Here is a 27824-nt window from a genome sequence, read left to right as displayed (position 1 = left end):
AAAATCTAGAGTGCAATGGCTAAAAGAAGGAGAGTGAAACACCAAATTCTTCCACAGATCCACCTTGGCAAACAGAGCCCATAATAGAATCTCTTCGATCAAGGATGAGGGAGGGCAACTTCTCAGTTCCCACGAAGACATAGAAGCTATGCTAGTCCAACACTTTCGTGGGATAGCAAAGGAAACCATCTTGGACAGAGAGCATTTCATCAAGGATTTAACAAGACATATACCCAAACTAGTGTCCAGAGAGGATAACTTTAACCTCAATAGGCCAGTGACTGAAGAGGAGATCAGTGAGGTCCTCAAGGAAATGCAGAATGGTAAAGCGCCAGGCCCTGATGGTTTCAATGTTGATTTCTTCAAAGCTTGTTGGAATATTGTTAAATAGGACATTCTGAATGTAGTAGAATATTCCAGGAGGAATAGAACTATTCTAAAAGCACTCAACACCTCTTTCATCTCTCTGATCCCTAAACAGGATAATGCCCTCACTCCAGATAAGTTTAGACCCATAGCATTGTGCAATGTGGTTTACAAGATAATATCCAAGGTTGTAGCCAACAAACTCAAACCTCTTTTGCCCACTCTTGTGTCTGGGGAACAATCTGGTTATGTGGAAGGCAGGAAAATTCTCAATAATATCATTCAAGCACAGGAGGTGGTGCACTCACTGACTAGCAACAGGAAGGCTGGAATGATCATGCAACTGGACCTAGCCAAAGCTTATGACAAGTTGAATTGGACCTATATTAAGAGGGTTCTTATTGCTTTTGGGTTTGATCACAACTGGGTCAGATGGGTCATGGCCCTAGTAACTTCTCCCAGTTTTTCTATTTTGGTAAATGGTTCTCCCTCCGAGACTTTTATTCCTTCAAGAGGGCTTAGGCAGGGTGATCCACTCTCTCCCTTTCTCTTCATTCTCATGATGGAAGGACTGGGCCGGTCCATCAAGCAGGCAAAGGTAGACGGCAAAATCAAGGGTCTACAACTTTCTGAGAATGGACAGTCCTTAACTCATCAACAATTTGTGGATGATACCATGCTGCAAGGAATCCCTACGGTCAAAGAGGCTCTAGCATATAAACAACTTCTAAGTGACTTTGCCATGGCTTCAGGTATGGAGGTTAATCTTTCCAAATCCAAGATTTTTTTTTTTAATACCAATATTGCTATTCAAAGGAATATCTCTAGAATTCTGGGCTTTCAAAGGGATTTCCTTCCTTCAAAATATTTGGGTGTTCCTCTAACTGCTAAACCTCTACATAAGAGCATATGGGAGCCGGTGATTAACAAGATGCAGGATAAAATTAGAAATTGGACCATCAGAACTTTAAACTTGGCTGGTAGATTGGTGCTTACGAAGGCTGTTCTTCAATCTATCCCAGTTTTCATGCTTTCAGCTCTCCCTGCACCAAAAGGAGTCTTACAACAATTCAGATCCATTCAAAGAGATTTCCTCTGGGGCAAGGGGGAGAATAGAAAGAAATGGGCCTTGGTAGCCTGGGAAAAGATTTGCAAACCTAAAAATCATGGAGGTCTTGGTTTGGACGATCCAGAGGTTCTAAGCAGGGCTCTTGGCGCTAAACTTTGGTGGCGTTGGGTTAAAGAACCAAAGGCTCAGTGGGCTAGTATTTGGAAAGAGAAATATGCTAGTACTTGGCAAATTAATGATCATATAAGGATGTCTGGAAGTATAAAGGGCTCATATATCTGGAATAAGGCATGGGAGAATAGAGGCTTAGTTCAAAAGAATAGCTTCTGGGAAATCAGAGAGGGAGATCTGGCACTATTTTGGGAAGACAAATGGCAACAAGAACCGATACTGTTAAAAGAGGATTTTAAGGACCTCAAGATAGAGACAGACATCATAGGGCTATCTAAGGTTAAAGATTTTTGGGATCAAACCAATAATGCAGGAAAGTGGAGAAACTAGAGGAATATTGTCCACAGGGAGGATAGCCCCTTGAAAGCAAAAGGAGAAGCTCTTATGAAAATATTGGAACAAAGGAAGATTCTAGTACTGGGGGGCATGATCAGTTAAGATGGGGCAAGAACAAAGAAGGCACCTTCAATCTTAAGGAGGCAAAATGCATACTCCTTGAGCTAGATTCTATTGCTCCGAATAGAATGTGGCAGAATCTATGGAGGCATCATGGCTGGCTGAAGATTAAACTCTTCATGTGGCTGGTTTACCATAAGAAAGTTCTGACTTGGGACAACATTCGAAAAAGGGGGGTTGTGGGGCCTTCCAGATGCCAGCTCTGTGAGGCCCAAGAGGAAACTATGGAACACCTCCTCAACAGTTGCATCTTCACCTCTAAATTGTGGGACTCTTTTGCCACCATCTTCCAAAAGACAGACAGGGATAGAGGGAGTATTATCAATACCCTAAACAACTGGAGGAGGAATTTTTCTGATTCTGAAATTTTGTGCTCAGCTTGGGCTCTCACGCCTAGCTTCATTATTTGGAATGTCTGGAAAGAAAGGAACAACAGGATCTTTAAAAATGAAAAGAGACCTTTCCAATGTCTTTTTGAGCAGACATTAAGACAACTTAGGGAGACGGTTAGTACGACTGTGAGAAATCCCCCTAAGAATCCACCTTCAGATGCTGAAATGAGAATTCTCAGACAGTTGGGCATGTAGGGGCTTCTTCCTCAAGGCCTGGACAGAAAGGTTAGGATAATGGAAACTGAGCGGGACTTTTGGCATCCTCCCCCTCAGGGTTTTCGCCTCTAAAGGCAACCCGGGTATTGCTGGCTTTGGAGGGGTGTTAAGGGATGAATCAGGTACTATCATTTCCATCTTCCATTGCCATTTAGGCAGAGCCACTAACAACATGGCAGAACTAATGGCTATGGAGCAATGCTTAGAAATCCTAGTGAAGGATAATCGGCAAAATGTGATTATCGAAGCTGACTCTGAGCTAATCATTAACTCAGTCAAAAGAATCAGCTGGGGCACGGGGCTGGAGAAGGTTTCAAAACATTGGAGGTTGATCCAGGTCTTTCAACAGATCCAGCTCCACCTCATGAGCCTACACACGGTAAGTTTTAACCATGTTCGAAGGAAGGCTAACAAACTGGCGGATTTATTGGCCAACCAAGGAGTGAATTGTACCATTAGCAGAGTCGCGATGGGTTGGCAGGGGTTGTCTCAGAACAGACTAAAGGAACAGTGTGGTTGCCAAGCCGATGAAGATATGATGGTGTATCGCAACAAAGCTATGGAGGCTTTGGCCAGATAGATTGGTTTCGATATGAGTTGCTGCTTTTTCCTCATTTTTACCCTTCTTTGGTTGCTCGGCAGATCCTGCTGCCTGGGTAGTTGGCCGGAGGGTTGGGACTGTACTTTACAGGGGTTCATCAACTGGTGCAGAGGGGTTGGAGTGAGAAGTTGAATTCCGGGCTTTCGTGGTGGTCGGGATTTCCTTGCTTCTCTTCACGGGGACGTAATTCTACCCGCAAAGTGGTTTTCTGGTCATCGGGTGCCTTTCAAGCAGAAAGTGGTTTTTAAGTTTTGGGAGTGATCCCACTCAAGTCGCTACACGTGGCGGTGGGGTGGGTACGAATACCACCCTCATCGCACGCTAACCTGCAGTGCTTTAGGCCCGTGCGATATGATCCTGGGCCGTCGGATCAAGCACGGAGGATCGACGGCTAGGATTCATCGTGCATGTCAGTGGGTCCATGTGGTTAGGAGGCGGGCTTTTCGGCAATGCGATATCTTCCTCTGTCGTTGGATCAAACTTGGGAGATCTACGGTCAGGATCCTTCGTGCTTGTCAGTGGGTCCATACGGTTAACCGTTGGGCTCCTTGGCACTGCGATTTCTTCCTCCACCGTTGGATCGGGCAGGGTGTTTTGATGATGGCGATTAAAGGCTTCAACACTGATTTCAGTTTTGATTTAGGTATTTCTTTGGTTTGAGTGTTAGTCCCCCATTCGGTTAGTGGTGAGTTGATTGGCTGGCCTTGGCACGGTTGGGCACTTGAGGGTTTTTGCTGTTTTGATTGGGAGGGTTCAGGGTTTATACCCTTAACTTGTTGCCCTTGGTTGTTGGGTGGTTGATTTTTCCCGGTCCATGGATCCACTTGGATGGTTGTAATCTATGTAAATTATTTTCTGATTTAATGACAATGAAGGTACGACTCTTGCTTTAGCAAAAAAAAAAAAAATACCCGCTTTGTACTTATATATATTTTCAATAATTTTATGACTTGAACTTTTCTTTAAATACCCCTTTATAATATAATACTTCTCTTTATATATCTTTTATTTATAATATTTTTTTTTCTTTTTGAAAAGTTACAACCCTAGTGAAACGTGGCTATTCACCTCTTTGGGGTATAATATAAAATATATGTTCACTTATGTACTTTTGACTTGGTTAATGTTCTCCACATAAAAAGTAAAACTTACCATTCACATAAAGAGATTTTGTATTCCTTTTGTTTTTCTTTTACTTTTAAAATACCATGGGCAATTACCATGGGTTTCTAAAACCTTCGTTAATGTTCTCCACATAAAAAGTAAAACTTACCATTCACATAAAGAGATTTTGTATTCCTTTTGTTTTTCTTTTACTTTTAAAATACCATGGGTTTCTAAAACCACGGGCTTGTAAACCACTTAATGAAGAATCAAGATAATATTATCTACTCTTCCTTCTCTTACATATACTTTAAATATATTTGGAAAGAATTCCTCTTAACTTTATTATGCACCTTTTATCAATAATGTGGAACATTTATATATATATGAATGTTCTCCTTTAAAATTTACATCGGACAATATTTATTTATTTATTTTAAATCTTTTTTTGTAATCTTTATATGTACTTATTTTTTTCTTTTTTTCTTTTTTTTGAATTTGATTTTTTTTCTATATTTTTTTCTATCTTTTTTTTACTTTTTATTTTCTCTCCATATATATATATATATATAAATTTTTATTATTAGTATTATTATTGAATGGGCAAATGCTTGACAGCGAAATAGAGAAAATCCAAATTCTTGTAGCAAAACACTTCAACGACAACAATGTTAATGAATTTGATGGTCAAAAACTTGGATCGGAGAACACAGCTCTGTGCAGTTATTGAGCGACGAGAGGATCGAACAGCTCTGATACCAATGTAACAACCAAAAGTCGTATACGCAGTGGAAATATTTAAAATACTTCGTAGACAAAGACATCCATCGTAGGGTAGCAATTGTAAAATGTATATTGTATTAAAGAATTGATATAGGATGAATACAAATGAGAATGAGGGTCCCGTATATATAGTCAGGTAAGTACCCTTTCACAAACAGGCATGTCCCTAAGACATGCCTTTTCATTATTAACTAACTAACCATTAGTTAATTTACTTATCATTTATTATTATATTTATATTATTATGATTATTATTTATTATCTATTTTTATTTATTTTTACATAATTCATGTTCATAACAGACTACATCAAGAAGAAGAGGAAGCTTGAAGATCACATCATTGAAGAAGGATACATAAGGGCCGAGCACAAGGAAATCATTAAGGAGGACTAAGAAGCACCAAGGAGGAGTACTCATCTCAAGGATCACATCATCACAAGGAGAAGAAGACCTCAAGGACCCTACCTCCACTCAAAGAAAGGACTACACTTTTGAAGCATTTTGAAGTCTCCATATTCTACATTTCTACATCCAAAGAAAGCAAGAAGAAGCATTGCCATCATCATCAAAGAAATCAAGGTGATCTCCATCTCTTTGAAGAAAAAGGATCACATCTCAAGCATATCATCTAGAAAAGAAGTATTGTCATCTTTAAAGAAGAAAGACATCATCAAGGAAGCAATCATCTTAAAGAAGACATCTTCAATTGTCATCATCATCGTGCAGACATCAAGTTGAAGATATCATCTTCAAGTATCTTTATATTTATGTCTAAATCTACTATCAACATGACTTCGTTCTGCAAGGAAAGCAACAAATTGGTTGGGTTATCAAATTTCCTTGCATATAAAAAGAAGATAGATTTGATCCTCATAGAGAATCAAGTTATTGAATATGTTAAGGGTTCAATCTCCAAACCATCTCAAGAGTAAGCTCAAGCACTATCGAAGTATATGAAAGGGGAAACAAGGGCTCAAAGAATCCTCATAGAATAAATCAAGAATTCCCTCATCCCTTATGTAGCAAAGTTGGAGAAATTGAAAGATATCTATGAAAGTTCGTAGAATTGTTTTATGTAAGCATTGCAGGAAAAGTTATATCACTAAGAACCGAACTATACAAGATGAAGGTATCAAAGTAAGAAGGGGTAGCCTCATACCTTATGAGGGTATCACAAATAAGAGATCAACTAGAAGAAGTAGGAGAAATAATGTATGATAAAGAGATGACCACCGTTGTACTCAATGCACTACCTGATGAATGTGGCACCTTTGTATCAAGTATCTATGGAAAGAAGGAAGCTACTCCATTCAGTGAACTTTGGTCATTATGTAAGATTGAAGAAACTAGGTTGAAGGCAAAAAGCTTGTAAAGTTTGATCCTCGGAAAAAGATGAAGATCGATATGCCAAAGATACAATGCTATGAGTGTAATGAATATGGGCACTTTAAAAGAATTGTCCTAAACTCAAGAAGGACAACAAGAAGAGAAAGGAAAGAAATGAAGCCCATGTTACTGAAGAAGTGGAAGAATTAGAAAAGAAAAAATCAAAGAAGGCAGAAGTGATAGACCTCCACTATTAGAAGGTCTCTCAAAAATTTTCATGTACATAGAAGTTAACAAGTATATGTAGGGATCATCAAGTATGATATATGCAATTGAGCTGAAATAGAGATGACATCATCATAGAAGCATGGAAGGATAGCTGAAGTAGAAATTCTACATGGTTTGTAGCAGTGGTCCTAATAAAAAGGAAGTAGCTCATGGCATCTCCATTGGAAGCATATAAGGACAACTGAAGTACCAATCTATATGGTTGGAGAAAGTCATCTAGCAAGATAGAAGATACAGAGAACATCATACATCATCATCATTAGAAAGGAGCATTTGCAGAATGAGGATCATTAAGATCCTCCATTGGAATCTTTGTTAAAATATTCACCTCTACTTAAGAAGAAGAAAGTGTCTCGCAGATGGTCTACATTCCACCTTGTGTGGAATCCACTGGTAAGGTATGATGACGAAGATGTGCAGCAAGTTGAATTGGTTGAAGTACTTTCATCTTCAAGTAAGAAAAGGAAGCTACTAGAAGGAAGTGTAGATGACCAAAAGAAGGAAGAGGTATGTATATATTTAATAGATAAAGTCATGTCATCATATAGTTGCAGATAGCATGGTTGAATGCTCTATCTCATGAGCATGATCGAAGAAGAAGGATCTCTTCCATTAGAATGATGCATGAAGGCATGTAGACAATGTGCCTTGAACTCTTCTACATATTGATAAGATGAAATCAGCATAATATGACATCATATTGAATATGAGGTGCTTGACAATCATGGTTCCTATGTTGAAAGAACCATGTAAAGAAGATCATGAGGAAAGCAATATGTGAAGAAAGCAAGGAGAGTTCGTGAAAGATATATCTAAGATAAGATAAGTGATCAACATCTCATAACAAGAAGGATTAGCGATGACATCTCCATGAAGAAGGTATGAAGACCTTGATATGCATGATGGAAAAGGAAAACCTTGGTAATATGTGTCTTGCAGATGGATTCATACATATGCGGGATGTTGATGCTACAAGAAGTTGATGTCATGACCAAAGGCCATCATAAAGAGGAAACTTTGATTTATTGTTCATTTTGAATTTTGAAAGCATCTGGTTGGGTTGTTATAGGGCTACCGAAAGAAGGTTGTAGAAGTCACCTACAACTAATGCTCATGTCATTGGATGGAAGATCCTAAAAGAAACATGACTTGGAAGAGGTAGTTGTATGAAGAAAAGTCAGATGTGGACTAGAAGACCACTTTCCGATGAAGAGAAGGATGACATGACTATTATTTCAACACAATGGTTCGTTGAAGGAGAAGTGATGGAGAAGATGGTCGATGCCCTACGATAAAGTGATGATGAAGAAGGCTCCATGATGAAGAAGATGAAGTTCATGACATGATGCAGAAAGAGGATCCCTACAAGCAGTTAATAGTACCATGATCTCCACCAAAGAGCAAATAGTTGTTGTTGGAAACAAATCCCTAGTTGAGAGGGAGCTTGGACAAGTCCTTTGTTAAAAGGGAGCTTGTAAATATTCCTTTTATAGGAATGTGCAGATCCTCCCTAGTTGAGAGAGAGAGATAGACACATCATTTTTGTCTTCGTGTTATGAAGAAAGAATGGAGGATTGGGTAAGCATTTGAGATTGATTCTAATACTATTTGAGGATGTGTTAGGGCATCCAATAGGCAAGAGTAGTCGAAGAGGAAATTCGTTGAGATGTGTTATTCCAAGACAAGAATGGTCCTAAATGGACATACCTTGTGAACATCCGAATTGGGTATGAGCCTTGAGAGACAATGATGAAAGGTGTCTATTAGTCATTGTCTCACCAGCATTGTGCTCTGATCTTGTGGAGAGATAGAGTTGTTAGTCAAGGCCTTGCTATCTGACAATGTTGGTTGATATGATGAGATGCACAGATATAAGCTGATAAAATAAAATGGCTTATCAATCCAACTCTTCTTATGAAAATTCTTCAGTATGAGAATGTGCAAGTACCATGTATGGATTATGAATATCTCCCTAGTTAAGAGGGAGTGTTGAAATGTGTAACTAGGTTCAGTGTTCATAATGTCCATTGTAATCATGATTTTATATATTTGATATTAAAGAGAATAAATTTATTATTGTCATTCTTTATGCATGAGTTTCATGCTCAAGATAAATTTATTTGTAGGTCAAGTACCCATTGAGTGCTCCTAGGTTTTGTCATAGAATTATGAAGTCAAAAGAGTCATTGTCATACATGTAAGACCCCTTTGGGCATGTTGTTGTATCTTGTAGCTAGAAGCTGCTGGGTCAAAGTAGCTGGAAAAAAAAGTTCATCAAGAAGGAGAAGTATGACTTGGTCTTGGAGGGGTCTTTGACAAGGGTCTTAGGTCTTGGAATTCGTCATTTGAACATTCTATAAAAAGAGAAGAATTCTTGTGGGTTTTCCTCTCAAGAGGAGAGGTTTAGGCCCTATTGAAAATTGTAACTAGGTTCGGTCTTCATAATGACATGTAATTGTGACTTTTGTAAATGATGTAATGAAGAAAAATAAAATTATTATTGTAAGCCTTGCTTCATGGGTTTCATGAGCAAGTGATTTTCTTTTAGTTGGCTCCCATTTAGAGCCTTAGGATTGGTCATTAAAAGTCAGAGTCTATGTCATGTATGAAGAACCCTTCTTGGGGATATATCAATGTATATGAGTCTACAAAATGTCTAGATAGCCCTCCAACGAAAAGCACTAGTCATCCTCTTCAAGTCAGCCTCCAAATGAATAAATTAAACTCATTTAAGCTCACAATTAAATGGACACATCCCTTCGTAAGATCATGTCGGCTTATTTATGAAGACAAACTACTATATATACATAGCTAGGCTCTTCGCATTTACACACGAAAAATTTCGGATCTCTCTGAGATTTTCAGATGGGTATATCAGAGACAAGTTCGATGGAAGGGACAATAGAGAATTCGTATACATCTCTATAATTTCGGATCTCTCTGAGATTTTCGGATGGGTATATCAGAGACAAGTTCGATGGAAGGGACAGCAAAGAATTCGTATACATCTTTGTAATTTCGGATGATAATTACAGTGAAGAAGTTCATAGGACAGTGAGGATATGTTTAAGGGTAATCACAGTTCAGAAACTCAGATTCTCTGAGATTCGGATCACAGAAAGAAGGTACTGAAAGCGCAGTGAAGGACTCTCATGATAAAGGGAATCTAAGGACTTTTCAAGGGACAACAAGGAGTCAAGGAGCTCGAATACAATCACAGTCAAGGAGTTCGATTGCATGAAGTCCAGACTTCTGGAAGCCACATATCAGTATTCTTATGAAGCCACAGGAATTCGGTATGGTGTTATGACAGTGATGAGTTTCCATGTCACTAAAGTTCGATAGGAGATGATCTCAGTTCATGGTGATAAGCGAAGTAAGCGAAGTGGAAGAGGAGTAGTCAAGCAGAAGGTTGACTATCAAGAGAGTTGGTGTCTTAGTCTTAGAGTGGCTAGTCAAGGGTCTTGGTCTTGGTATTCATCAATTGGAATCTCTATAAGAAGAATTTGTGGGTTTTCCTCTCAAAAATTGAGAGGTTTTGACCCTGGCTCATAGCCTACATGTTGTGTCTCTTGTTTATATATGTTCATGCATTGGTTACTGTTTGATTAAGAAGAACACTAATAATATAACAAGAAGAAAATCCTAATCTAAAGAAGAAAAATGCATTCACAAACAGTCATTAATCAAAGAGAAATCACCTAATGCTAATGCCCTAGATTTCTCAACATGGTATCAGAGCTAAGGTGCTCAAGTCAAAGGAAGGGCATCTAATCAAAGAGACACTCAAGGATCGAGTTTCAAGAAAGGCATCTAAGCAAGTCGAAGGCTATCAAAGCAAAAGATCAAGATCTACATTGAAGAATAAAACCCTAGATCGAAGAAGCAGTCTACAACAACAAAAGTTTTGGATCCTCTAGTCATCATCAAAAGACCACAAAGACCCTCATCAAGTTATCTACAAAGCAAGGTAGCTCGAAGAACTTTAAAGACGAAGATCACATCATCTTGAAGAAAGTCAAAACCCTAGAAGCAATTTTGATTTGCACTCATTCACTACCAAAGAAGTCAAAGTATCTTGAAGGCTAGAAGGTATTGTCATCATCTTCAAGGTTATAAAGCAAGCAAGGATCCTCTCCTTGTCCTTGAATAAGATCATCCGAGGAAGCAGCAAATCATCCTCATCAAAAGGAGCCAAATCAAAAGGTGTTGTCATCATAAAAGGAGCAATCTTCTTTATTGAAGAAAGGCTTTTTCATTTGGAAGAAGATCATCCAAGAGGGAGCACTAATACATCTTCTTCAACCATCATCAAAGTGATCAAGTAGAAGATTTCATCTTCACTTGTCAAGTAAGTATCTTTCATTCTTTAATTAAATTTGGTAAAATGACTTCATGTTTGCAAGGAGATCTATAAGTTGGTTGGGTCATCGAAATTCCTTGCATGAAAAAGGAGGATAGACATAGTCCTTGAAGAAAGTGAAGTCATTGAACACATCAATGAAAAAGGTCTCCTCTGAATTCATGGAAAGGGATTCTTATGAAAGGTCCCCTCATATAGCAATATTGGAGACATCAAAGAGATGTATATGATAAGCTCGTAAGAATATTCTCTGAAGATGCGATAAAGAAGGTCACATGACTTAGATCTGATCTACACAAAATTGAAGGTATCAAAGAATGAAGGGATATCTTCATAATATCTCAACTGCGAGATCTGGGAGAGATGATAAGAAGATAATCATCATTGTTCTAAATGCACTAACTGATGAACAAGGTAACAAATGTCCATGGGGATAAGAAAGTTACCTCATTCGACAACTTGTGGTTTCTATGCAAGATAGAAGAAGACAAGTTGAGGGCAAAAGTGTTGAAGGTTAAAGGACTCTTGCAGAAAGGAAAAGGAAGGTTGGAAAATTTTGGTCCTCAAAGAAGAAAGAAGACCATAGATGAGATTCAATGCTATGGATGTAAAATTATGGACATTATAGGAAAGATTGTCTTAAAGGGACAATATCAAAAGAAGAGAAGAAGCCCATATCACCGAAGAAGTGGAGGAAGTTGAAGAGAAGAAGTCCAAGAAAAGAGGAAGTAAGAGATCTCTACTATGACTGAGATAGTCTCCCTCACAAAATGTCTCGACATAGCTTCTAAATCTTATGTTATAGAATATAGCTATAATAACTAATAAGATGCATTGTGTCATCCCTATCAAGCTCAAGAACCAGATTCTTGCTTTATATATCATAAGAAAATGGTTAGGTTTCTATTCCTACGGTTTCTCCTTTTATTCAAACTTTATTAGGGTTTACAAACCCTAGATGCCAAGACTTGTCATTCGCAAAGTTCTACAACCACACTAGAGAGTTAGTTGCAAAACTCTAGATACTTTAAGGTCTCCAAGATCTATCACATTATGAATTGCAAATTCTATGTAAACCCCAGAAACTTTATTGACAAGCCTTTTATACCAAGATTTGATTCTTTGATTACAGAACCTAGTCCTAATATGCAAGAGAATACTTCAAATGTGAACTTCAAATGTGAAAATTTATGAATCTCTATACGGAGATAGATATTCCGGCAAATTCAGCAAGGATGATCAAACCCCACAGATGACCTGGTTGTTCCCATTGTTGGGCAGCAATGGCTACTCCAAGCTCTATGCTAGAACTGCGTCACCCCACAGTGAGCCTTCCTTGCTCAGAAAGTCAATTTTTTGAACTGCTCCCTCTCTGCCCCACAAAATCTCCCCAGCGCTACGTCTAAGGGCCTGTGTCAGCGCCTACAGCCTCTGCATCACCCTCTCTAGGATTGCGTTGTCTCTCCCAGTGCTACTCTATGTCTCTGTTATGTATTCTTCCCTCGGACTGAAGTTCCCTTGTCGAACTGCCCCTCACTGCAACTCAGATCACTAGCTTGATTTTCTTAGCAAACCTCACCCCTGAAAAATCGAACTCTTTAATCTCTTCAGTGTATCTCCAACTGACCCTCAAGCCTCCTCTTATACTTTTCATGTTGATGAATCAACAGCCAAGAATAAATCTCTAATCAACGGCTAAGATTAAAACAGCTTGATCCTCGTCACCTAGAACCTTCTCACCCATATTTTTATTAACACACATTAATCTTTTTATTTTCCTAAGTTTAGATTTAGGAACCCATTAAAAATATTAATTATTTTAATAACTCCTCATCCGGGTGGAATTTCTCAAAACGATTTCTGGGTTCTGGAAATTTCATGTGTTCTAGCCCCTCCACCCAATTTCGGAGCTAGAGCACATCCGATGCTACCCAAAATCAACATCAAATACTATGACAAATTTTAGCGTACCTTCTTGACAATAAAATTTCAAAAAAGCATAAGATCAATAACTATGATCTAGAAGACTTATCAATGCACAATAATGTGTACCTCTTTTGACCTTACCTTGTCCCTTCTCGCAAAGATCTAGCCCTTTAATATTTCTTCTATTGTCATGTATCAGTGTTTAACAAAAGATGCTTCAACAGCTCAACCACAGAAATTTCTTTGTCTTGGTTTTTTCAAGTTTTGTAAACAGGTTTGTCTTCTCGGACTAGTAATAGCAGATGGAATCTCGATCTTATTGGATCTTGTTCAATTACCTCAACTCCTTTGGACCACATTAACCACTGTAACTTCAGATTTCGGACTATTGAACTTTTTCGAAGTGTTGTAGCTTGGGATAACGGTTAGCCAAGGATTTACTTTGAAATAAGTGTTGCTTCAGATTTTTAGGGCTTTGTATCTTTCAGGCCACGCACATCATACTAAGATCACTTGTCACTCACTCATCAAAGTCATTGTTATGCAACAAGGTATTAAAGGTCACTATTATTGTCATGTTCACTGCTACATCAAAAACTCACTGCCACCAGCTATATTATGATCATTGATATGCTAAGTTTCTTATCATATCAACAGTCATTGCTTTGCAACTATATCACTGCCATATCAACTGTCATTTAATGCCACCATCATGCAGATCACAGGTATGTCTCCAAGTCACTGTAAAATATATCATTGTCTTACTGGATATAGATAGATCACTATTAAGGTCATTGTCCATACATCATAAAACGAGCCACAGAGTATGGAGTATAGATGCTAGCAACTACAAAACACGCGAGCGCACACAAAAGAGATACGAACAATAAAATTCGAACCACCACAGATATACAATGCGAGCTATCACAATGAAGTGCCACATGGGCTGTCACAGGAACCATAAAGAACTTTAACAGGAGACACAGAACTTGAGTGCGAGCCATAGTATTCTATTCGATCCTCACAGACATGTATACGAGTCATAGTTGAGAAGCGTGTTGTAAATAAACAACTGCGAGCTTCAGATTATAATGTGAGCCACAGAGTATAATAGTGTGCCACAGAGATTCAATGATTACTACAGATTTTAATAGCAAGTTACCATAGAATATCGAACTACTGTAATATATGTGAACTCAGAGAAAGATATGCCTTAAGAGCATGTCATGCGAGCTATCTCAGAAGAACAAATGCGAGTTCTTTTCTTGTTTTACCTGTCTTGTCTTACAAGGTTAATTCAGACCTCTTGATTGTTACATACCATAACCATATACTTCAGCAGATCTCTTAGTTCAGATCTTCAACTGCTATCACAGGTTCGGATCTACAATACTTTCTAGGGTAACTGCAGTATCTTTGTATGTCAATGTTTCAGAGACCATCTCTTTTTCTTTAGCTTGAGTACCAGACAGAGAGTAGATGTTGGGTTGCTCTGTCAAATTCAGACTTTGAATCTATGATAATGATCTCCTTTGAATGCCAACTGAATGTGATCTTCAAGCTTCCTTCCTCTAACCTTACTCTGATAACATGTTGAGAAATCAGTGGTTTAGGTGTTAGTGTTGAAATCTCTATCATGATAATTACTTGTGAAATTTGTTGGCTTATTTATTATTATTTGTATTCTTTTTCTTCTTTTCATCAAGAAATTACCAAAATGCCAAAATATGAAGATCACAGAAAAACAAGAGACGCAAGATATAAGCTCCAAGCCAGGGCAAAAACCTTACAAGGCGGAAAACCCAGAAAATCTCCTCTTCTTATAGAATCAGATCAAAGTGAGAAACGCAAGACCTAAATCCAACCTTCAAGATGCCAAGTCAAGCCCCCCCATATTCATCAATTTTAGTCACAGGAAATAACATCAATATCAGTCGCTATAACTTTCATCAAACATAGCTCATATGCCACAAGGAACTTGCTCTTATTTCAAAATATCTGCCACAGAGAACATGCATTTCTTCAACCATTTACCACAGAGAACTTCGCATTTCTTCACTTCTGAATTTCACACATCTCTGCCTTAGGAAACACTCGCATCAATTTCAGAATTTTAACCTCAGGAGACTCGCATCATTTTAGCCCTTTCTCCTCAGGAAACTTTGCATCATTTTAGTTCAGAATTCATCACAGAGAAGCATCGAATTGCTTGCCATTTGAAGGAGGGCATATGCCAATATATAGTTGTTCTAACATGCGAAAAGACACAACTGCTGGGTGAGCCAACCTGTCATCCAGGAGGGCCAACTTGGCTTCTTGATGTGCATTAACTCAAAATACATTTAAAAAATATTTCCCTTTTTCTTTACAAGAAGTCCAAATAGGACTTTGACTCAACAAATCCTAGAAGCACGAAGAGCATGCCTAACTAATGAAACAATAATAAAAAATCATTTTTCTTCTTTTTTTGCTTTTTAAATAAAATACATAACGATAAAAATTATGATGACCGAACCTAATAACACTCTTCAACAGAAGGAAGGTCAAGCAGTTGAGAGAAGGGGCCATCTTGTTCAGAGAAAGAGGGGTCGTAGCCTGGCCGTATTGAACAGCGAGAGAGTTGTTTCGGGTTTGCAGTTTGCACCGACGCTGCATTTGCAGTTTGCATACCACATTCCATAGACGCCGCATGGACGCCATGGGCCTTGCAAAGACGTTGAGACGAGCGACGCTGAGGCCTTTCGGGTTTGCAGAGACGCTGAATAGATTGTTCTTTGGTGATTATAAATGCTTTAGTTTGCAAAGACGCTGCGTTCCAGAATCCAAACTTAAAGTTTGCAGTTGCACCGACGCTGCATTCCAGACTTTGCTAGGATGCCACGGGCTTTGCAAAGACGCTGAGACGAGCAACGTTGAGGCGTTTCGGGTGGTTTGCAGAGACGAGCGACGTTGAGGGGTTTCGGGTTCTTACTGTTTCTATCACGTGAGAGTTGGCTTTGGAATGTATTTCCATCCATGACTGGACTTTTTGCTTCACTTGTTTTTCCCATTGATCGATGTCCCTATACTCCAGCATGATAGGCACAGCCGCACAGTGACTAGTCCTACTCTTGGAATTTTCTTGAAGTCTATTCAACAGAGTCACAGACAGACATGGTCGACTCTAGACTCTAGAGAGACAGTGGTTTAAAATTTAAATATGCACATTTGAAAGTCCATCTTCATACTCTCCAAACTTGTTGAGCAATTGTAGTCAAAAGTTTTTAACTGTTATCATAGATTAGAAACAGCATTGCATACTTTTGACTAGAATCATACATGAAAATTTGTTTTATTGAAATATAGGACAGCACATAAATTATCACGCTTGCATATACATCATTTGAGTCTCCATGGATGATTCAATAAGCACATATATGGAATTTTTAATTTTAATATTTTATTGTCTTTTACTGTTTATAGGAGCCGAATTAAACAAAAGGTAGTGGGCACGACTCCAAATCTTAACAGATTCCACAATTTAAACACAAGTCCAAAACAACAACAATGCCAAGGGAGAAGGACTTTGCTTGGGCTTATTGTGGCAAGATTGCCCGAGACCCCAAGCTCCTTTGTAAATTTTGCAAAGCGAAATGTAGTGGAGGCATTTATAGATTCAAGTTCCACCTTGCACAAATACCTGGCCATGATATAGGTCTCTGCAACAAAGTTGACGAAAATGTCAAACACCAAGCAACCTTGGCCATTGATATGTTGCGTCAGCGTAATGCCAAGAAAGCAAAGCAAAATATTGAAATAGGAACTCTTGGAGTTGATGGTTTTTCTTCCACTACACCCTTGCAACCTCCCTCGGTTGGATCCTCAATGTCGTTCCCAAGTTTCCCACACATGCCTCCAAGTCCAAGTCAAACTCAAGGCCAAATGAATCCTCCTTCCTTCAACACTCGAGGTGGAAACATAGTCACCTTTTTTGCTCCCCGCACAAAACCCGGTTCACAACCTACCTTGGATGCCACTAGTTGGAAAAAAAATATCCATAGTCAGGCAAGGAAGGCCATTGCTAACTTTTGGTACTATTCTGACATACCTTTCCACTATGCCAGAAGTCCTTATTGGCAAGCTATGATTGATGCAGTTGCTATTGCAGGTCTAGTGTTCAAAGCCCCTTCATCAGAGAGCCTTAGGACAGATATGTTGTTAGAGAGTGTTGAAGATGTCATGCTTGTGCTATCTGAGTTTCCTTCATCATGGGTAGAAACAGGATGCACCATCACAAGTGATGGATGGACAGATCAGAGGAATAGAACTTTAATAAATTTTCTTGTATCTTGTCTAGCAGGCACAATGTTTCTCAAATCAGTGGATGCTTCAGACAAGGTTAAGACTGCCCAACTTATCTGTGAAATGATGAAGTCCAACTCTGTCAAATGAGAGAGAAACTTCTGCAGTCAAAGTATGCAATTTTTCCTGTGTTCAACTCAAGTCAAACAGCTCCGAACTCCTCAATTTTTGTGCCAAAAGATGCAACCTAGTGAGACAGAGATACCCCAGAGAAATCAAACCAAAATGATGCCAAATAACCCTTGTCAACACTGATCAAAGTGCAGATTAGCTGAGATTTTCGGCCACTTGAAATTCTTCCTCCTTGCTCACAAGTGTGAAAAAGAGCTGCCTCAGACTTGTACAAACCAATCAAATTGACAGAGAGAAGATGAGATGATGTGATGTGATGTCCAATTGAGCTTGAGGTCACTTGTATTTATATGCATTGGAGGAGGAGCAATTTGTCCTTATAGGCTGACCTTGACAATTTGTGCACCTATGGGCTTGACTTCAAAAATACATTTTTCCTTGTCCAAACTCAGTGCTTCAAAGGTCAATTTTGGTCCTCTCAGAAAGAGGAATCTAGTCATATGATTGGATCACTGAGCTGCCAAATTAACAATTTTCAGCAGAAGCAAAATTAACCAGGTTTAGGCGGCCCAACCAGGTTTCAAGTTCATAAAGTCACATCAAGTTTAATGCCCACCCCGACATATTTCAAGCTGCTGTCATAGACATGAATATTTTCGAACTTAAAACACAAGAACCTACTCTCCTCACTTTGTCTGAAAATAACACAAGCAACCCACAAATTTAACACGGGTGTTTTTTGTCAAATGACCCTGGGAAAACCCCAAAGGGAAAATCAATAAGAGAGGAGATTTTTATTTCTCTGAGAAATTTTACAGAGGTCAAATCAGCAATAAATACAACTTATCTCCCTTGGAAATCATGCCTCCAAGTCCAAGTCAAACTCAAGGCCAAATGAATCCTCCTTCCTTCAACACTGGAGGTGGAAACATAAACACCTTTTTTGCTCTCCGCACAAAACCCGGTTCCCAACCTACCTTGGATGCCACTGGTTGGAAAAAAAATATCCATAGTCAGGCAAGGAAGGCCATTGCTAACTTTTGGTACTATTCTGACATACCTTTCCACCATGCCAAAAGTCCTTCTTGGCAAGCTATGATTGATGCAGTTGCTATTGCAGATCTAGGGTTCAAAGCCCCTTCATCAGAGAGCCTTAGGACAGATATGTTGTTAGAGAGTGTTGAAGATGTCATGCTTGTGCTATCTGAGTTTCGTTCATCATGGGTAGAAACAGGGTGCACCATCACAAGTGTGGATGGACAGATCAGAGGAGTAGAACTTTAATAAATTTCCTTGTATCTTGTCTAGCAGGCACAATGTTTCTCAAATCAGTGGATGCTTCAGACAAGGTTAAGACTGCCCAACTTATCTGTGAAATGATGGAGGAAGCCGTTCAAGAAGTGGGCGAAGAACATGGACAAATTGTCACCGATAATGCAACTAATTATATGGCTGCTGGTAGACTTTTTGAGATTAGGCACCCCACTATTTTTTGGACCTCTTTTGCTGCCCATTGCATAGATTTAATGCTTGAGGACATTGGTAAGCTTCATTGGATACATGAGGTTGTGGAGAAGGCAAAATCCATAACCAAATACCTATACAACCACACTATTGTCCTAAACACGATGAGGAAATACACTGAAGGTAAAGAAATTGTTCGACCTGCAGTGACTAGATTTGCAACAAATTTCATATCTTTGCAATCTGTGGTTGAGCAAAAGATAAATCTGAAGAGGATGTTCTTGGGACCTGAGTGGATGGCATCTAAGCATTCCAAGACCCTTGAAGGCATTGAAATTGTTGCACTTGTATTTAATGACAGTGCCTGGAAAGATGCCGAAGAGATTATTGTTGTGATGGAGTCCCTTGTTGGAGTTCTCAGGTACTTCAAGTCTTTTAACTTTTTCATCTTTAGAATTTCATTTCAAGCTTCTTTTTATTTACAATGTTTCATATTTCTTTAAATTTGAATGCTGGAACTTTCAAGATGGTTGATGTTGACAAACCCGCTATGGGTTACATTTATGAGGTGATGGATCTCGCAAAGGAGGCCATCAAAAGAAGATATGGGGATGAGGAGGCAAAGTATATGCCTCTTTGGGGCATTATTGATGCATATTAGGATAGGCAATTGCACTCCCCCTTGTAGGAATTTATAGGGTATGTTCCTCAGACAGAACACCAAAGGATATCGCTCACAAACAGATCACATATCAATACACCAGTATTCTTGATGTGGTTAAAACCCTCAAAGAGGGAAACAGTCCACGGCCTGAGCCAACGTAGCCACTTCAGGAAATTTATTAATAAAAGAAAGAAAATTTACATAAGCTTCTCTCATGAACGGTCACCCTACAAATGACCCTCCATGCTCTTTAAATAGAGATCATGGACCCATCGGGTGTTAAGCCACGGATCAAGTGTCGATAATATCGAGGAGAGAATGAACCGTCGGATCACTTCATGTCTAGAACATATCGTGACCGTCGGATTGTACGTTACAAATGTACATCGTAAAGAAACACACTTTACCTAACTCTACACTAGACCAAGTTATACTTAACTATTTCCTATGTCTCGGAATATCCTAACATCCCCCCTTAAGAAAAAATTGGGATAGGATTGAAGGATGTACAAATATGACACAATAGGAGAAGGAAAGAGGCATTAGAGCCTATCCCCCCTTAGTGACAACTTCTTGAACTCCAACCATAAATCGAAGTTTAGTAAACTTCGCCTCTGTGAGAGCCTTTGTAAAGATGTCTGCAACTTGATCATCGGTTGAACAATATTGCACTTCAAGAACATGGTCATGAATGAGCTTTCTGATGAAGTGCATGTGTAGTTCAATGTGTTTGTTGCGTTGATGTTGGACTGGATCTTTGCATAGTTGAATGGCATTTTGATTATCACACCAAAGTGTAGTCGGATGTTACTGCTGAAAACCAAACTCTGACAGGATCTGACGAAGCCACAGCTCTTCCTTACTAGCTTCTATGGCGCCACGATACTCTGCTTCTATTGAAGAAAGAGAAATGGCACTTTGTTTCTTGCAAGCACATGTAATAGGTCCAGAAACAAGAATGAAGACATAACCTGCAGTAGACTTCCGATCATCAGGGTCACCAGCCCAATCGGAATCAGTGAAACCAACCAATAGAGGAGATGCTTCGGCACTGTAATGAATCCCAAACTGAAGTGTACCTCGAACATAACGAAGTATTCTTTTAGTTGTTTTCCAATGACTTTCATGTGGGTTTTGCATAAACTGAGCAATAAGGCCAACAGCAAAGGAAAGGTCAGGACGGGTATGGGTCAGATATAAAAGTTTTCCTAAAAGCTGACAGTATAAGGTAGCATCAACTTCAGGGGAAGTACAAGTGACTGAAAGTTTGGCTCCAGACTGAAAGGGAGAAGGGGCTGGCTTACAGTCTTCCATGTGAAAGTGACGTAGAAGATCACAGGCATGCTTAGACTGGTAAAGGGAAATACCTTCCTTGGATAGCAAGACTTGAAGACCGAGAAAATAATGCAAGTGTCCTAAGTCTGTCATTTCAAACTTCTTTTTAAGGTTGCACTTCACATGGTTTATAAGGTTGGGATCACTACCAGTAAAGATAAGATCATCAACATAAAGAACAAGAATGATAAGAGACTTACCCACTTTCTTGGTGTCGACAGTATTGTCAGAATGACACCTAGAAAAGCCAGTATCTAAAAGAAAGCTATCCATTTTGGCATACCAAACCCAAGGGGCTTGATTGAGACCATAAAGGGATTTCTTAAGCCGACATACAAGGCTGGAATCTGTTTGTATAAAGCGAGTGGGTTGTTCCATATAGATTTCTTCATGCAAGTCCCCATGCAAGAAGGCAGATTTAACATCTATCTGATGGACTTCCCATTTGAAAGAGGCATCAAGGGAAAGAACAAGGCGGATAGAGTTCATTTTGGCAACAGGGGAGAAGGTTTCAGTATAGTCAATGCCTTCAACTTGTGAAAAACCCTTAGCAACAAGACGAGCTTTATGTTTATCAACTTTTCCATCTGGTCCATACTTGGTTCTGTAAACCCATTTGCATCTAACAAGTTTTCGTCCCTTTGGAAGAGGAACAAGATCCCATGTATCATTTGCAATAATGAACGATATTCTTCATTCATAGTTGTGCCCCAATCTGGATGGCCTGAAGCTTCTACAAAGGTGTCAGGATCATAATTCCCTGAAGCTTGAGCCAGTAAAGAAGGGGCTCTATCGAATTGAGAATGTGTACGTTGTTGATCTGTAGGATCACCTGCAAGAGCACCTGTTGCATCCCGAGTAGCACGTACCCATTTTGGAAGCTGAGGCGCTGAAGGAGGATCCTAAGAGGGTGGGGAAGGATTGTCATCCTCGTTGTCATCATCTGAAGAAGAAATATTTTCAGAGGTAGAAGGGATAGAGAGAGGTGGCACATCCGCCGAACTAGGCTCGTAGGCCGATATATTTTCAGCAAACTTTACATCTTTTCTAATGATAACATTTTTGGACTTAAGTGGAATAAGTCTATATCCTTTGACATCTTCAGAATATCCAACAAAAATACATTTTTCACTCTTAGGTTCTAAAGCTTTATGTTTCTCATCTGGAATATGGACCCATGCTTCACTTCCAAAAACACAAAAGTGACTTACATCCGGTTTAATTGAGCTCCATGCTTCTTCTGGAGTGATATTCTTTAAAACCTCAGTAAAAGTGTGATTTACTATGTAATTTGCACAGTTAATTACTTTTGCCCAAAAATTAAGACTAAGTCCTTTAGATTGAAGCATACAATTAGCCATTTCCTTTAAGGTGTGATTCTTCCTTTCAGCTACACCATTTTGTTGTGGAGTATATGGAACAGTATGTTGCATTTGAATTCCATGCTCAGTGCAAAAGCTGATGAATTTGTTGTTAACATATTCTCCGCCATTATCAGATCTTAGCTTAAGAATTTGATGTCCAGATTGTTTCTCAACAAAGGACTTAAAGGCCAAGAACATGTTAAAGACTTCACTCTTGAGTTTTAAGAAGTATACCCAAGTGCGTCTAGAGAAATCATCAATGAAAGTTAAGAAATACTTGTAGCTAGAAAATGAAACAACTGGAAGTGGACCACATAAATCGCTATGCACAAGCTGTAAAGGGGCTGAGGCGTGCCGAGAGGCACGTTTTTCAAAACTATCCCGATGATGTTTTCCAAGTACACATCCGAAACAAACACCATCTCTACAAGATACGATGGGAAGACCTGTCACCATATTTTCATTACATAGATTTTGAAGAGAGCGATAGTTTAAGTGACCAAATGGCTCATGCCAAAGATTGCTCACTTCATCATTATGAGCAACAAATACCGAGGGAAGTGTTGATGACCCAAAGTTGTTAAACTTATACAACCTTGTAGAATTATCAGCAATGCCAGTAGCTAAAATCTGTTTAGGATCTCTTAGGTCCTTAATTACAACATCGTAAGGTGAAAAGTCAACGGTTTTACCTTAACCTAAATGAGTTATCTAATATACAGATAGAAGGTTGCAATATAAGGTTGGAACACATAATACATCATTAAATTGACCATTGTCTAGTGAACAGTTTCAGTGCCTACAACACTAAGATCTATCATCACCAACATATATATTTTTGGTGTTACAATCATTTAAAGAAGAAAACATGGCTTTGTTTTTGGCCATGTGATAAGAAGCTCCAGAATCAATGAGCCACTCATGAGAATGAGAAGAGGAAGACACATTTATTGCATAACCAGACCGAGATGCTTGACAACCACATGCAAAAAGTGTTATTCTTGAAGATGAAGTTGAACTTGAGGAGTGCTCCAAATGGATGTTATGCTTCTTCATTGTTGCTTCCAAGGCTTCCATCTTCTTAAAGCATTTGGATTCTAAGTGGCCATCTCAATTACAAAAGTAGCAATATCTATCAGTCCTCTTCCCTTTGTTTTTATTTGCCTTATCATTTTGTTAAAATGATTTTTCATTTTGACACTGAAATTGCTTAGGACCCTTGTTTGGTTTAGGACCATTCTTTTTAGGATACTGCTTCTTAGGATTCTTTGAATTTGGTTGTTGGTGGGCGGCTAAGGCTTTCTTAGAAGAATTTCCAAGATTAAGAAGACCAAGATGTAAGAGTTTTTCTTGTTCTCTTAGTAAAGAATCACAAAAGGCATCAAAAGAGGGGGACTTGTAGTATTGTCCTTGAGAAATAAAGGCTTCTCTAGTAGAATGGAAGGTGGAAACAAAAACAAAGTAGGTTGGTCTCAACTTAGTAAGGCTACCATCCTCTTTCTTAACCTTAACATCTTCCAAGAGAAGTCTAAGGGTTTGAACTTGGACAAAAAATCTTCAATGGAAGAAAAATTATTGGGATCCAATGTAAGCAACTCATTTTCGAGTTGATGGGCTCTAATTTCATTTTTAATTCCAAAAATTTTAGTAAGTTGTTTCATTGCTTCATTAGAGGTATCAAGTTCTGCGATATGGAATCTAAGTTCTGGAGAAATAGACATCCTTATCAACCCACGTGCTTGATCTTACCTATTTTCCCATTTGGTTGCCTTATCTTCATCTTTAGGTTTAGTTTCTTGGCCTGAGGCTATTCTGTAAAGACCTTTACTTCTAAGTAAATCCACAATGTGGGACCACCATTGGAAGTAGTTGTTGCTATCAAGAGTAACTTGGCATGGACTTTCCATTTTAACAGAAATTGAAGCTGTAGATGTTGAAACTAAGTGTTTTAATGGAATGATCTCGAAAAATTAGGCTAATTCAAAAAAAACGGCTTCCGGATGAAGAAGTTATGGCTTTTTAAAAAAAATTGTTGAAGATGCCGACAAAGTGCGTGAATGTGCGGAAGTGAATGATAATGTTATATTTTAAAAAAATCTCCCCCCTTTCCAAACTTAATCTAATTAGCTCACTTTAAAAAAGGATTTTATGTGACCCACTTTTATAAATAAGTGAAATTCACTTTTACAATGGTACTTTATGAGCTACTCACTAAATTGTAACTTAAATAAAAGATAAAGAGACTTTAGAATTATAAGTGACTCACTTTTTATAATGGGTGAGAACACTTTTACATAAAGTAACTTTAAAACATAAGTTACATGTGTTTTTTGAAAAAGTAACTAAACAAAAAGAAAGACTTGAACCCAAGACCTCTATTCTCATAAAGTAACTTTGGACCAAGTGAGCTACTTTAAAAGGTTAGTAATTTTTGGAAAAGAGGAAGGGGTTTTTTTAGTCACTGAAGCTTTGGGGTGTGTGCTTCCTTGAAAAAACTCCTTTTTCCTCCAGATCTTAAAAATGACGTAGCTAAGGCTACCGGAAACCTTTTCGCGTGAAACGAAAGGGGTTCCTCACTGGAACAAATGCTCCTAACACAATAGAGCAGTCCTCTCGCCCGAAAGCAATCAGAAACAGTGGATCTAGGAAACGACAATGAGACGCAATTGTACCAACTTCGGATTTGGATCACCAATGGATGCGGCCCTCAAATAGCTCTGATACCATGTAGGAATTTACGAAGTAAGTTCCTCAGACAAAACACCAAAGGATACCGCTTACAAACAGATCACATATCAATACACCAGTATTCTTGGCGTGGTTAAAACCCTCAAAGAGGGAAACAATCCACAGCCTGAGCCAACGCGGCCACTTCAAGCAATTTATTAATAAAAGAAAGAAAATTTACATAAGCTTCTCTCATGAACGGTCACCCTACAAATGACCCTCCATGCTCTTTAAATAGAGATCATGGACCAATCGGGTGTTAAGCCACGGATCAAGTGTCGATAATACCGAGGAGAGAATGAACCGTCGGATCACTTCATGTCTAGAACATATCGTGACTGTCGGATTTTAAGTTACAAATTTACACAGTAAAGAACCACACTTTACCTAACTCTACACTAGACCAAGTTATACTTAACTATTTCCTATATGTCAGAATATCCTAACTTACATGCTGTTGGGTACTTCTTAAACCCACAATATTTTTAGGATAAGAGTAAATTTAGTCAGGATGGGGAGGTTGGCAGAGGACTTATGACATGCATGGAAAGGTGCTTCCCTAATCCAGAATTTCAAAGTCGTGTCTTTTCCCAACTACAAGATTATAAGGCACCATCTAAATTGTTTGCCTATACCAGTGATATACGAGAAAGGTCTAAGATGTTGCCAGGTACCCAGCTTGAAGGCTTCATCAATTCATTAAATTTGCATAAACTTTATTTTGTATGTTAAATGTTTTATTAAATTTTCTTGTCTTTTTAAGTTTTTACTATTTAGTATTTAGTACTTCTACGCACAAACCCTTGCCACTTGATAGGTCTTTGGTGGCAAAACTTTGGTAGTGATATGCCAGATTTGAAGAGATTTGCCATTCGAACCTTAAACCAAGCATGCAATGCTTCAGGTTGTGAGCACAACTGGAGCATGTTTGAGAAAATACATTCTAAGAAGCGCAACCGATTGACACAAAAACGCTTAAATGACCTTGTATTTGTCCATTACAATCTACGACTTCGCAACAAGCAAATACTAGGTGAGAGCTTGAATTTGAGGTTTCATAATCTAATTCGTACTTTAAAGTTCAAACGTCAAAGTGAAACTTTAATTCAAATTTCAATGTCTCATGATAATGACAGGTTTGGATCATTCACCAATCGACCTTGAAGAGATAGATTTGCAAACTACAAATGCAGCAGAATGGGTCCAATTATAGGAGGCTCCTCTTTTAAACCTACATGACTTGGGGAACTTTGAGAGTCAAGCAAGTAAAGGAGAGGGAGGAATCGCTTCTAGTTCTCACTCTTAAGAGTCTTAGACTCTTAGTTACTGATTTTTTCTGATTAGTATGCATTTTTTTGTAAACTTTTAGAAGCGTATACTTCTGCTTCTATTTAGTCACTGGTTAGGAGTCAAGACTCAAGACTCAGTACTTTGGATCATGTTTGGACTCATAACATATATGAGATACTTATTCATTCATGATATTTTGGACATCTATTGATATTATGCATTGTTTGGACATGGCTTTACCGAATATTAATGAAAAATGTTTTTTTTAATTCAATATATGTGTATATTTTTATTATTGAATTCACCGATTTTTTGCTGATTTTTTTCTGATCCGATTAAAACTCTTCGCCCTTTTTGCCTCACCGATTTATTGCCGATTCCAAGTCTGGTAACATTGGTTGAACCCCAGGCCATGTTTGCAGGAGAGAGACATTGAGTATTAAGGCCGAATTTCCTGTTGGAGGACAGGCCAAACCCTGCGCCGAGATCTGCTGAAGAAAAGGAGTTGTACTCTGCTGGAGAGGCCGTACCATTGCAGAGGAGAGAGGGCCCATTTCTGTGGTCGTTCTTGGCTGTACACTCTCTGGATCTGCTGCTGTAATTATTTCCTAAGTATTTTCTCTGAAGCCTAATAACATCCCTCTCTGCTGGTTTTCCCCACATCGGGGTTTTTCAGATTAAAAGCTCTGTAAAAGTTATGTGCTTGGATTTCTTGTTTCTGCTGTGCATAATTTGTTGGAAGCTTAGCTGCGTTAACTGTGCATAGATTTCAGATTTGAGTTTTATGGGTTTTCAGTAAAAATAAAATTCTGGGTATAAAAATTTACTGCCACGTTAACCATTTTGCTGGGCTTAGAGAAAACTAACAGTTTTAAGTTTTTTAGGTTATTAAGTAGATTTTTAATTGTAGCTGACTAAAATCAGTTAGGCATATGCATGCAGATAAGGGTGCAGATCTCCACGAGGATACATGTCTGCATACGTCAAATCACCTCTAGTTGAAGTGCTGGTGTGCATGTGTCCAGATTCATTGCACCAAAGGGAAAAGGTATAGGTTTACTCATTCAGTATTCAGTTCAGAATCAAGCAGTGAATTAGCTTCCGGTGTTTTTCCTCTATCATATTCAGTTTAGAATTAATGATAAAGTAAGAACACGTTTTCAGTCTTTACAGTCCAACTACCAAGTTTCTGTTTTGCTTTAAACAGTGATTCAGCAAATACATTGTGATTCTTTCCTGCTTAGTAACACTGCTGATTTAGGACAGACCCGTGAATTTTGTTATATATTTTCTACTGTATGTGTTTTGCAGATTTTAGCTTTAATAGAATAGCAGTTTACAGTGGCTTTTAAGGCTCATCTATCTAGTAGGCTACGAATTATCTTAAGTGCAACGTCTGTTTACCACACAGTTTAAGAAAATCTAATAGAAACTAATATGTCAAATGTGTCCTTGACAATAAGGATAGCTCTGTTCTTGCCGTCATTAGAATTCCGTAGCAAGAG

At 38.6% G+C, this 27824-nt stretch overlaps 1 protein-coding gene across 2 annotated transcripts in view; it reads right to left on the bottom strand.

Annotated features, from left to right (window-relative positions):
• The window catches only part of PLDP1 (phospholipase D P1), a 349866-nt gene that overhangs the window by 219275 nt on the left and 102767 nt on the right, over positions 1 to 27824 (bottom strand). The gene's annotated exons all lie outside the window — the stretch shown is intronic.

The sequence above is a fragment of the Pinus tabuliformis genome, chromosome 4_1, assembly GCF_031772625.1.
Source record: "Pinus tabuliformis cultivar Carrire ecotype Pingquan chromosome 4_1, CPIR1, whole genome shotgun sequence".
NCBI lineage: Eukaryota > Viridiplantae > Streptophyta > Pinopsida > Pinales > Pinaceae > Pinus > Pinus tabuliformis.
The sequence above is the reverse complement of the archived record's forward strand: the minus strand, read 5'-3'. Positions and strand labels throughout refer to the sequence as shown.